The sequence below is a fragment of the Carassius carassius genome, chromosome 26 (genome assembly GCF_963082965.1).
Source record: "Carassius carassius chromosome 26, fCarCar2.1, whole genome shotgun sequence".
NCBI classification, from domain to species: domain Eukaryota; kingdom Metazoa; phylum Chordata; class Actinopteri; order Cypriniformes; family Cyprinidae; genus Carassius; species Carassius carassius.
The window spans coordinates 2,189,860-2,202,004 of NC_081780.1; the positions used below are offsets into that span (position 1 = coordinate 2,189,860).

Genomic DNA, 12,145 nt, shown 5'->3' on the forward strand with positions numbered 1-12,145 from the left:
ATGTCTGGGGGAAAAAACATTTCTAAGCTCTACTATAAAAACAATTCATAAACCATTTTTTTATGAACTTAATTCAGACATGCTTTTTAAAATAATTAATCTAATCCAAAAACAAAAAACAAAAAAAACATTCAAACTTAATCCAGAAAAACGTCTCGGGTTACGACTGTAACCCTTGTTCCCCGAGAAGGGGAACGAGAACTGCGTCGAACGACACTTTGGGGGAAGCCCCTCAGCGTAGCGCCTCTGAAGTATGAATGAAACTGAGCCAATCTTGATTGGTGTTGCGTCATGACGCAATGTGTGACGGCATACGCGGAAGCTATAAAAAGGACACCGGCACACAACAGAGATAGCTTATGTGATGAAGGAAGCGCTCCCAGGCAGGGGGAGGTGTGGCGACGAGACGCAGTTCTCGTTCCCCTTCTCGGGGAACAAGGGTTACAGTCGTAACCCGAGACGTTCCCCTTTGAGGGAACATCGAACTGCGTCGAACGACACTTTGGGGGAACGAGTACCCACTATGCCACAACGAGCCCTGCCTGTCCTAGTGTGAAGCTGCGCACAGGCACACTTAGGATGAGAGCACAAGGGTGCCAGGAGTGGAATGTCCAGGCTGTAAAATCTAATAAAAGTGTGAGGGGTGGCCCATCCTGCTGCATTGCAGACCTCCTGGATGGGGGCCCCTGAGAGGAGGGCTCTAGAGGACGCCATGCCTCTAGTAGAATGAGCCCTCACGGCCAGAGGTGAAGGCAAATTGCGCACCTGGTAGGCCATAGATATAGCTTGGACAATCCAGTTGCTAATGGTCTGTTTGGAAGCAGGAAGCCCCTTCTTGGGCGACCCGAAACAGACTAACAACTGGTCTGACTTCCGCCATGAGGAGGACCTCTGGATATATATTTTCAAAGCTCTGACAGGGCAGAGCAAGTGAAGTCTCTCCTCATCCACCGTCACGTGAGGTGGAGGATGAAAAGCCTGCAGAACCACAGGCCGTGCCACATTAGACGGCACCTTGGGCAAATAGCCTGGCCTAGGAAGTAGGATGGCCCTGATGTCGCCTGGAGCAAACTCCAGGCACCCATGAGATATAGAGAGCGCCTGGAGATCTCCTACCCTCCTCAGAGAAGTAATGGCCAACAAGAAAGCCACCTTAAGGGAAAGGTCCTTGGCCTCAGCCGACTCCAGCGGTTCGAAGGGGGCCTCAACCAACCCTCCGAGAACCACCGCTAGGTCCCAAGTGGGAACCCTGGTACGAGACGCAGGTCTCATCCTCCAAGCCCCACGGAGGAAACGTACGACCAACGGCTGTCTCCCCAGAGGCCCATCACTCAGAGGAGCATGGAAAGCCGAAATGGCAGCCACGTACACCTTGAGAGTGGACGGGGTAAGACCAACTGAGAAGCGATCTTGGAGGAACTCCAGCACTGAAGCCACCGGACAGTTAACTGGGTCCACCTCCCGCTCTCTGCACCAAACGGTGAAAACATTCCATTTTAGGCCGTACAATTTCCTCGTGGAGGGAGCTCTAGAGTTGAGTATGGTCTCCACTACTCCTGCTGACAGGCCGGCTTCTCGGTACTGTGCCCCCTCAGGGGCCAGACCCATAGTTTCCATAGTTCGGGCCGAGGGTGAAGAATTGAGCCCTCTGCCTGTGACAGCAGGTCCCTCCTGATGGGAAGCTCCCACGGAGGGCCGTCCAGGAGTAATATTATGTCTGAGAGCCATACTCGGGCCGGCCACAATGGGGCTACCAATAATAAACTGATGCCGTTGCGACGAACCCTCTCTAGAACTCCCGGGAGCAGAGCGATCGGGGGAAAGGCATACAGACGCAGCCTCGGCCACGTGTGTACCATGGCATCCAACCCCAGTGGGGCTGGATGTGTGAGAGAGAACCACAGTGGACAGTGAGTCGTCTCTCGAGACGCGAATAAATCCACTTCCACTGGGCCGAACCTCTGACATATGGACTCCACCACCTCGGGATGGAGTCTCCATTCCCCGGGCCTCAGCCCCTGTCTCGACAGGATGTCTGCTCCCTGATTCTGATTCCCTGGGATGTATGTTGCTCTGAGAGACAACAATTTCCCCTGGGACCACAATAGGATCCGATGCGCCAGTCTGCATAGAGGGCGAGAACTCAGACCCCCTTGATGGTTTATGTAAGCCACCACAGACATATTGTCCGTCCTCACAAGGATGTAATGACCCTTGAGATCCGGCAGGAAGCTCCTCAGAGCTCGGAACACCGCCAACATTTCCAGGCAGTTTATATGCCAGGAGGAATGATGGTCCTGCCATGGACCTCTCGAAAAGCGGCCGTCCATGACCGCGCCCCAGCCCGTGAGGGAGGTGTCCGTCGAGACGGTTTTCCGGCGACATGACGCTCCCAACACGGGACCTTGGGACAGAAACCAAGCTTTCTTCCACATAGATGGGGAACGAAGGCATCTGCGCGTGACCCGGATCATGCGAAATGGGTTTCCCCTCGGGGAGAACCCCTTGGTTTTCAACCACCACTGCAAGGGCCTCATGTGCAGGAGACCGAATGGAATGATATTGGATACTGCTGCCATGAGACCTAACACTCTCTGAAAATGTTTTACAGTGATGGCCTGGCCTAGCTTTATCCTGGTCACCGTGGCCAGGATGGATTCGATCCGTGCAGGAGACAATTGTGCTCGCATCGAGACCGAATCCCACACCACTCCCAGGAACGTGGTTCTCTGGGCTGGTGCCAACACGCTCTTTTTCGTGTTGAGTCTCAATCCCAGGCTCTGGATGTGGGCAAGGACAACATCTCGATGCCGAACTGCCAGCTCTTGTGACTGGGCTAGAATCAGCCAGTCGTCGATATAATTGAGAACCCTGAGACCCTGAAGCCTCAGTTGTGCTAGAGCTGCATCCATACAGTTTGTAAATGTGCGAGGGGAGAGAGCTAGGCCAAACGGAAGAACCCGATATTGGTACGTCTCGCCCCCGAATGCGAAGCTCAGGAACTTCCTGTGAGACGGAAGGATGGAAATGTGGAAGTATGCGTCCTTCAGATCTATCGTGAAAAACCAATCCTCGGATTGAATTTGGTTCACGATGATGGGAATAGTGAGCATCTTGAACCTGAACCTCCTCAGAGACCGATTCAAGTGCCTGAGATCTATTATTGGACCAACCCCCATCCTTCTTGGGAACTAAGAAGTAGCGGCTGTAAAGCCCGGAGTCCCTGTCTGGAGGAGGAATACGTTCTATAGCCTCCTTTACCAGCAGAGAGTTTACTTCTTGTTCCAACACCCGACTCTGCTCTGGGTTGACTACAGTCCAGACCACCCCATTGAACTTTGGTGGGCGGGAACCGAACTGTAGTCTGTACCCCCTTTGAAGGAGAAATATTTGTGAGATTTTCCCATGCATCGAAATACTCTACTAAGGGGACCAGCCTCTCGAGGCTGGCCTCGGGCATTAATCGGGATTCGTTCTTGGCCCCCCCGAAGCGGATCTCCGGCAGGGTTCAACCAAAAACGACTCTCGATGTGCGGACGCGAATGCTGCCTGGCCGCAAGCCTGTGGGGCGGACAGTGCAGGGCGCGTTCGCTGGAGACCGATGCGTCCCAAAGCGTACTTAACGGCGGGAAGTCGACATCGATTTCCTGCGGGCTCCGCAGAGGAGGCGACCTCGATCGCTCCCCCACGGGTGGGGCCACCCGCAGAGGGCCTAGGCTGGCTAGGACCTCTTTGTTGAAGCCTTCTTCGCCTGTAGGACGGCCCTCAGGTCGCCCGGCTTAGGCTGAGGCTTCGGCTGAGAGCGTCGTCTATGCCCCCAGGCTGCCTGAGGGGGGGCTCTAGAAGCGACGCTCTCCTTTTGCGCCTGTCTATAGGCGGAGGAGCTGGCGGATGGCTGCGGCTGCCCGCCTGGGGCAGGCTTCTTAGATCTCCAGCGGCGAGGGAGGTATTGTTTAAAGGCTGCAGACTGTTTCTTTGCCTCCTGGAACCTGTCGACGACGATATTAACTGAGTCGCCGAACAGGCCAGAGGGCGAAATCGGGGCATCAAGGAGGAAAGCCCTGTCCTTCTCCTTAATGCCTGACAAATTTAGCCATAAGTGTCTCTCGGAGACCACCATTGCCGCCATGAAACGGCCGATAGCACGGGCTGTTTCCTTGGTGACTCGGAGAGACAAATCTGCGGCCCTTCTCAACTCCGCAACAATTTCCGGAGTTGGACCCTCCCCTCATCAATATCCTTAAGAAGGTCGGCCTGGTACGCCTGCAATACTGCCATTGTATGCAGACAAGCGCCAGCCCGACCCGCAGCCATATAAGCCCTGCCCACTAACGCAGATGTATCACGGCACGGTTTAGTGGGCAGCACCGGGGTTTTTAGGGATGATGCAGACTCGGGGGCTAAATAAGTGGCCAGCGGCTGTTCCACCCGAGGCATCATCCCATAACCGTTCTCTCGCCCCCCCCCCCCCCCAAAATATTACTATATTTTAACACAGGGGGGTTGGACACGCGAGATGAATGAGGTTTGTTCCACGATTTACACAACTCGTTGTGTAAATCTGGAAAAAACGGTAAACCCCGATGACGAGGTTGCTCTCTATGCTGCAGGAAACACTCGTCCAACTTGCTTTTAATAAGTGTTTCCTGCTTCTCATGTGGCCAACTGATATTAAGACGGGCCACTGCATGAGAGACAACCTCTACCAGCTCTTCATATGCGGGGGACACGGGGTGGCGAGTCATCCCCAAAATCCCCGCCCTCGATGCTGAGCACATCTACTTCCTCGGAAGCCGACAGCTCAAGCATCGGGCTCTCCACTCGTGCGGAAGAAGCCGCGGGGCGGGCTTCCGTGCGAGGCGAGAGAGCATCGGAACTGGCGGATGAACCGCGAGAGCATGCCTCGGCAGTCGCGAGATCCGCCGCCAGATCCATCTGCGAGCCCCATGAAGAGCGTCGCCGTCCCGCACCACGGGGCTCGCGAGCCTGGTCATCCCCAGTGAAAACGGCCAGGCGGGAGCGCAGCACACGGATTGGCAATCTCTCACAATCCTCGCAAGCAGCCCCCTCGAGAGCTGCCCGCGCATGCTGCACTCCCAAACAGTGCACACACATTTGGTGTGTGTCTCCACCCGTGATATAACGTGGGCAGGGATGCACACACCTCGTGAAACTGCTCGCCATAATAATGCTTGTGACTAGGGACAATACAACACCAAATAAGACACACAAGACAGAGAGCGCTTGCTGAAGAACAGAAAGCTATCTCTGTTGTGTGCCGGTGTCCTTTTTATAGCTTCCGCGTATGCCGTCACACATTACGTCATGACGCAACACCAATCAAGATTGGCTCAGTTTCATTCATACTTCAGAGGCGCTACGCTGAGGGGCTTCCCCCAAAGTGTCGTTCGACGCAGTTCGATGTTCCCTCGAAGGGGAACTGGGCACCAGAAGAATTAAACCATTAAAAACTGGAATCAAAGAAAAAAAATAAAATGAATAACTGAAATTGTGAAACAAAAAAGAGAGATTTGGGGTCAACAAAATTTTGTCATTTTTTAAACAACAAAAAAAGCCTGCATTCATTTGATACAAAATACAGTATATATATAAAAAAAAATTACAATAACGCAACTATACAATTTTTGTGATTTTGACTTTAGTCAATCAAATAGTAATATATATATATATTTATTCATTTGTTACCAAAAAACTTAAAAGGGTTAAATTTTTTATTTGATAAAAAAAGAATGTTTTTATCTTTTAATCAAAAGATAAAACCAGTAAACTTTTAATCAAATGAAAATTAAACTATAAAGTTTATATTGCAGTAATATTGTAAAAAACTAAAAACAAACACAAATTAAAATGAATTATACTATGCTGTGAATAGCATTTTCATAAATTTGATGTTAGTGAATCACATTAGTTAATTTATGCTAATTTTGACATTAACTTAAATACACATTTTTTTACATTAATTTAAATATTATTTATGCTGATTGGCAACATTTTGTAGGATGTTATGCTTGAAGACAAAGAAATTGGCGTCACAGAAAGGTCAACGATGTACAAACAACTCCACTTGAAGAAGAGAGTTTTATAATACAATCATGCTAATAAGGCCCGTCTTTGACTTTGTGATGATTTCCTGTTGTGCTGCAGGCGATAATTAAGCACTGACTCATTAGTATACAATAAAAGCGTCATGCTTATACTCGTCACAGCACAAAGCCTTCACTCCGGCTGATCATTAAACGCCTCTAATTTTTCATCAATTGTCATCTGCCGATCGCTCAGAAATAATTACCATGCACATGCATCAGCAACCGGAAACGCAGGGAAAAGATGCACGTGTCCCAGGAACCTTTGTGCTTTCTGACTGTACTGAGAATTACACTTTACCATGAGCTGGTGAGATCGGCTTGGCACTTTCATGTGCACCCTTCTACTGACAGAGCAGAAATCAATAAAGAGCTCCGACTGCCAAGATGCACAACCACAAAAGTCATGTCTCAATTTGCTGAACACGAGGAGCTCCAAATGATGTTGGCTTGATGCAGAAAACCAGCTCAATTATCTACGTATTTGTAGGGCAGTAGTTCCCAAAGTGGGGGTCAGTGGGGAGCGGGGGGTCGCGAGATGATTTACAGAAACGTTTTTTTTTTTATATGTTAATGCGAGATGGTGAAAAAAAGTCCGAAATACACATTTAGTTAGTGTTGTAAATCATCCTGCCGATCCGCGATCTCTGTCTGCTCTCTTTCATCACAGGCACGGCTGGAAAGCTCTCTCTTCACTGTACAATGCTGTCAGATCCAAATATGGTCATTTCCTTTTTATCAGCAACCAATCAAGAAAGTAAAAGGGCTGAATGCGCAATCTCATTGGCTGATGATAAATCTTTAAAGCCTGTTTTCTCAAAATGACCTTTCTCTCATACTCCAAGTACGAAATCTCCACTTTAGTAGCACCTATATACACCAAACTTTCCAGTCTTGTACCTAGTTATATTATGAAGACATTTACAGAGGGATTTGTAAATATATTATTCCTAGCCTGATTTATATAACATTTTATTACAAAAAACATGGCGAAAATCATTTTTTAAGGCTATTGATAGTATATTCTGATTTACAGGATAACAAAAGTAGATATCCATAAATCCCTCTGTAATTTTCCCCCCATCTAATATGTGAGCACAATGAAAAAATAATTTTTAATCTGGATTTATCCAATACTCAGATTTTTTTTTTTTTTATATATACAAATTAGCGCATATTTAATTAGATATTGCCTAATTTGCATATTTAAACATTAAATTACAGAAAACTTGTAATACATTTTTTTCTCATCTCAACGTAGGTAATCAACTGGGAAAGTTTCATGGTGATATGTGCTAGTTAAAAAAAATATGTTAACAGCATCAAGGCGTCTATTACGGCTCACCTTCAGTCTCTTTGGATCACTTTCATAAGTATTACCTGAAGGAGACGCTCCCGACCAATATGACTGGATAAGGTCACCATTTAATGTAACCACGGCAAATCATCTGGTGTCAGATATGGAAGATGCGCTGATAGAACTTTCAACCGATCGAACCCTGAGGACGGCTTGTTGAAAGCCGCGTTGGGTGTCCTCATGCAATTTGGCTCAACGTATCTATGTGAAAAGACATTCTCCGCACTGACTTACATTAAGAATAAACACAGGTCACGTTTTAACGTGGAAGATGATCTGCGGGTGGCGATCTCCAAAATTAAACAGAGTGGACCTGCTTTGCTCCGCGCACAGCGCCCATCCATCACATTAAGCGTTTTTTTTTTATTCACAATTTAGCACATATTACACAAACAATGCAATCACAAAAAAAAAATACATCAAAAAGAGTACTAAGACCCATATAGATTGGAACTCTTGCAGTCTTGAATGCTGTTTACTTGTAATCTTAAAAATGAAATTAAAATTATAAAAATATAAAATTATCTGCTCCATCCATTGACCAAATCTGGGTCCTGATTGGGAAATCCATACATGTATGTAAGGCGTTTTTTCTGAATACAAAGTTATTGTTGTATGCGTGTTATAGCTTGTTCGTATTCTGTCTGTAAGCATTTCACAGTTATGGATGTATTTGTTTTTGTCCATAATTTGTTAATAAAATAGCCTGGCTTAGAGATTGTGTTCCTTTTTATTTTAGCTCTGTCAGTATGTAACCAAATCGCAAATCCTCACAAGAGGGAAACACAGAGGGGAAGGGGAAGGGGAAGGGGAGGGGGGGGGGGATGTCGCGGGTCGTCAGCAATCTAATATTGGGGGTCGCGGTCTGAAAAGTTTGGGAACCCCTGTTGTAGGGTATTAGCAACATTAACCTAATTTACATTTTACAGCAGTTAGTTTTGCTCAGTTTATATAATTAAACACATGACAGTCTAGGAGTATTGATATATAATCGCTTTCATTATAATCAAAGAAAATACAACATTGAAAACTACATTTTAAAAACTTTATACAGTTAAAATATTTAAAGTTTTATGATAAATATTTTAACTAAAAATATCAATCAAAACAGACATGAAACTAAATATGTATTAAACTAAATGCAACACTGAATTTTTTTTATTTTTTACAAAAACTTTAAACAACTGAGAAATATTTAGAATACTATTAATACTACAAATATTATGATACTAATATTAGTATTTTAGCATTAGAATTTCAAAATATTAATTGAGACATGCATTAACCAAATACATTAAAACTACATTTTGTAACAAACTTTGAACAATTAAAAAAGTATTGAGTTTATTATATTTAATATTATAATAAAGATTGTACTATATTTAAAAATATTAATTGAAACTTGCATTAAACAAAAGATTTGTTATACTAAATGCAACATTAAATATATTATATATAATTAAATATAAATAAATAAATTCTCATTTTTTCTCAATAAAACATTTTAAAACATTGTTTAAAATATTTAAAATGAACAGTGAAACTGCACATCTGCTAAAAGTTCTCTCATCTAAAATAAAATAAATTTGATAATAAATGTGATTAAATTTTTATTTGTATCTGCTTTTAATTGCGTCCTAAATTTTGAGCGTTGTTTCAGAAAAACTAAACAGCTTAAAATTCAGTTCACTGCCTAAGAAAATAAATACAGATTGTGGCTTGCAACCAAAGTCTTCTGAGAGCCTGGAAAAAGATTTTGATTGGTTAGGACGTGCACATGCGAGAAATATTGTCAAAAACGAGCTTGACGGTGGTCTCTGCGAGAGCTGTGATACGTGCATGAGTTGCACAAATATTGATTATAGTTTCTGAAAAGAATGTAGGCAGAGCAGAGACTCGCTTCACATATGCCTTTTGATAATCAGCATGAATCAGCATCTTAAATAACAAACACACAGCGCCGTTCTCTTTCCTCGCTTGCCTTTCTGTTTCTCTTCCTGCACTGACAGCAACTCTGATCCACTCTGAGACAAATTTTCGTGGTGCTCAAACACAGAGCTCCATGACTTATTTATCAGAGGAGAGGAGGACGAGACAAGCAAAGCAAACACACGTCCTCCTACTCTGGCACTGCAAGCCTAAATGGAGGATGGCACCTGACAGCATACGCTGCTCCCACACAACTGGTCCGGGCCGACAGAGGCATTGAGACCGGGCAGAGGAAAAAATCTCTGTTGGGTCATGATAAAGAGCTCATGCAGGAACATTGCCTGCAGATGCTGGAGTTTGTTGTGGAGCGGATGTATCAGGGGACTGAGAGTGGGAGATAAAACACAGCACTCTTTGGCTCTCTGGCACTGATGCTTTAGAAACTCAGACAGACAGAATGATGCATGAATACAGCATCTAGTTTGTTATCTGACAGACAGACGGAGTGTACAAAAACACAACCATGCATGCACTCAAAAAGTAAAGTAGTTTGTAAAGTGCATATTGTGTAGTTTGAGAAGCATATACTGTATGACTACATCATAAACTACACAATCCAAACTTTACAAAACTACAAAATCATTTTACAAAGTAAACTTTATAGACTACACAATACAGTTTAACGTCTTCTGCCATTTTGGAGAGCACCACGATGCACGTGCACGCTTTCCACAGAACGTAATCAGCGTTGTTTACATTCAGTTGAAAGATAGCGCATGTGTCGTGGTACTCTCCAAAGAGGTGCGGAACATCATTTTTGGGTGAACTAACCCTTTAAATATTATAACCTGTAGTTTTTGGTTTGGTAAGTTTGTATTGTGTAGTTTAAGAAGAATATATAGGTATGTAAACATAATATACACTTAAAGTACAAGATAATATAACTACAATCTAAACATTACAAGCTTCACAATATACATATAAAAGAAGTACAAACTACAAACTTTAAAAACTACACAATACCTGCTTTTACGAACTAAACACAAACTATGTTATAGTTTGTAATGTGTGTAGATGGTAAAGCATATATTATGCAGTTGATATTTTGTGTATAGTGTAGTTTGTGTCTTAAACTACAAAATACGTTTACAGGGTAAACATTACAAGCTAATCAATATATATAAAAACTACAAATAAAAGTCAAAGCATTACAAGCAACTACAAAATAAAATCTTTACAAACTTTACAATCTAAATACCTGCTTTTACAAACTATTGTGTAATGTGTTTCGCTTGTAAAGAGTATTTTGTAGTTTGTAAAATGTATTTTGTGTAGTTTACAGTTTGTACTGTTATTCATAATCTAAGTAGTTTGTAAAAAAAGGAATTGTATAATGTGCAATGTGTTTAGATTTTAAAGCATGTATTGTGAGTCTGACAATGTGTTTAGTTTGTAAAGTGAACATCTTTTAAAATATATTTTTGTGAAGTTTACAATGTGTGTAGCATTGAAAACGTATAGTTTTTAATGTGTTTGGTTTGTAACACATTGTGTACTGTGTACATTTTTATACAAGTAATTTGTAAAGCAGGCATTATGTAGTTTGCACAGAGTGTAGTATAAAACGTATTATTAGCTTGTAGTATCTTTGGTTTGTTATTTGTTTGGTTTGTAAAGTGCAAACTGTATAGTTTATCAAGCAGGGATTTCAAAGTTTATATTTTGCAGTTGATGTGCAAAGTGAGCATTTTATAAAATACATATTCTGTAATTTTGAAAGTGTAGCATCTAAATTACACAATTTGCAATGTGATTGGTTTGTAAAGTTCTTAATTCAAAATGTAACTTTTATATGCATTGTGTAGTCTACAAAGTCGCATGTAGTTTATAATGCAACTAGTGTTCATGTTTAAAACATTACATATAGCTTGTAAAGTTTTTAAAGTGTGTAAAGTGTACTTTTTAATAAAAGTAGTTTTTAAGTTTCCTATAGTTTGTACTGTGTCGTGTAAAATGAGTATTGTGTAGCAAGCAGTTCATTTGGTTTGTAAAGTTTCTAGCACAATGTAAAGTTTGTAATATTTATTGGTTAGTCTACAAAGTCACATGTAGTTTGTAATGCAGGTAGTTGTTTAAAATGTTACATATAGTGTGTAGAGTTTGTAAAGTGTGTACTGTGTACTTTGCCATAAAAGTAGTTTGTAAAGTTTCCTGTTTTTTTTTTTACTGTGTACTGTAAAACGTGTATAGTGTAGCATATAATACGTTTGGTTTGTACAGTTTCTAGCTCATAATGTAAAGTTTTTAATATTTGTTGCATAGCCTAGTCAGTTTTAGTTTGTAATGCAAGTAGTTTTAATGTTTAAAACATTACATATAGTTTGTAAAGTTTTTTAAGTTTGTACTGTGTACTTTGTGATGCAAGTAGTTTTTAAACTAAGTCCTGTTTAATAATTAGAAAAGAAAGTACACTGTACTGTGTATAGTGTAAAATGTGTATTGCAAAGCATGTAGTACGTTTAGTTTGTAAAGCTTGTAGTTTATAATATAGAGTTTGTAATATTTATTGTGTAGTCTATAAAGACACGTAGTTTGTAATGCAAGTAGTTTTAATGTTTAAAACATACAGTTTGTAAAGCGTGTAATGTGTACTTTTTAATAAAAGTAGTTTGTAAAGCTTCCTGTAGTTTGTACTGTGTAGTGTAAAATGTGTATTTGTAGCATGTAGTACGTTTGGTTTGTAAAGCTTGTAGTT

General features: G+C 42.4%; 1 pseudogene; it reads right to left on the minus strand.

The window, feature by feature from the left end:
• LOC132105493 (pleckstrin homology domain-containing family A member 5-like) overlaps positions 1 to 12,145 on the minus strand; it is a 153,135-nt pseudogene that overhangs the window by 24,682 nt on the left and 116,308 nt on the right.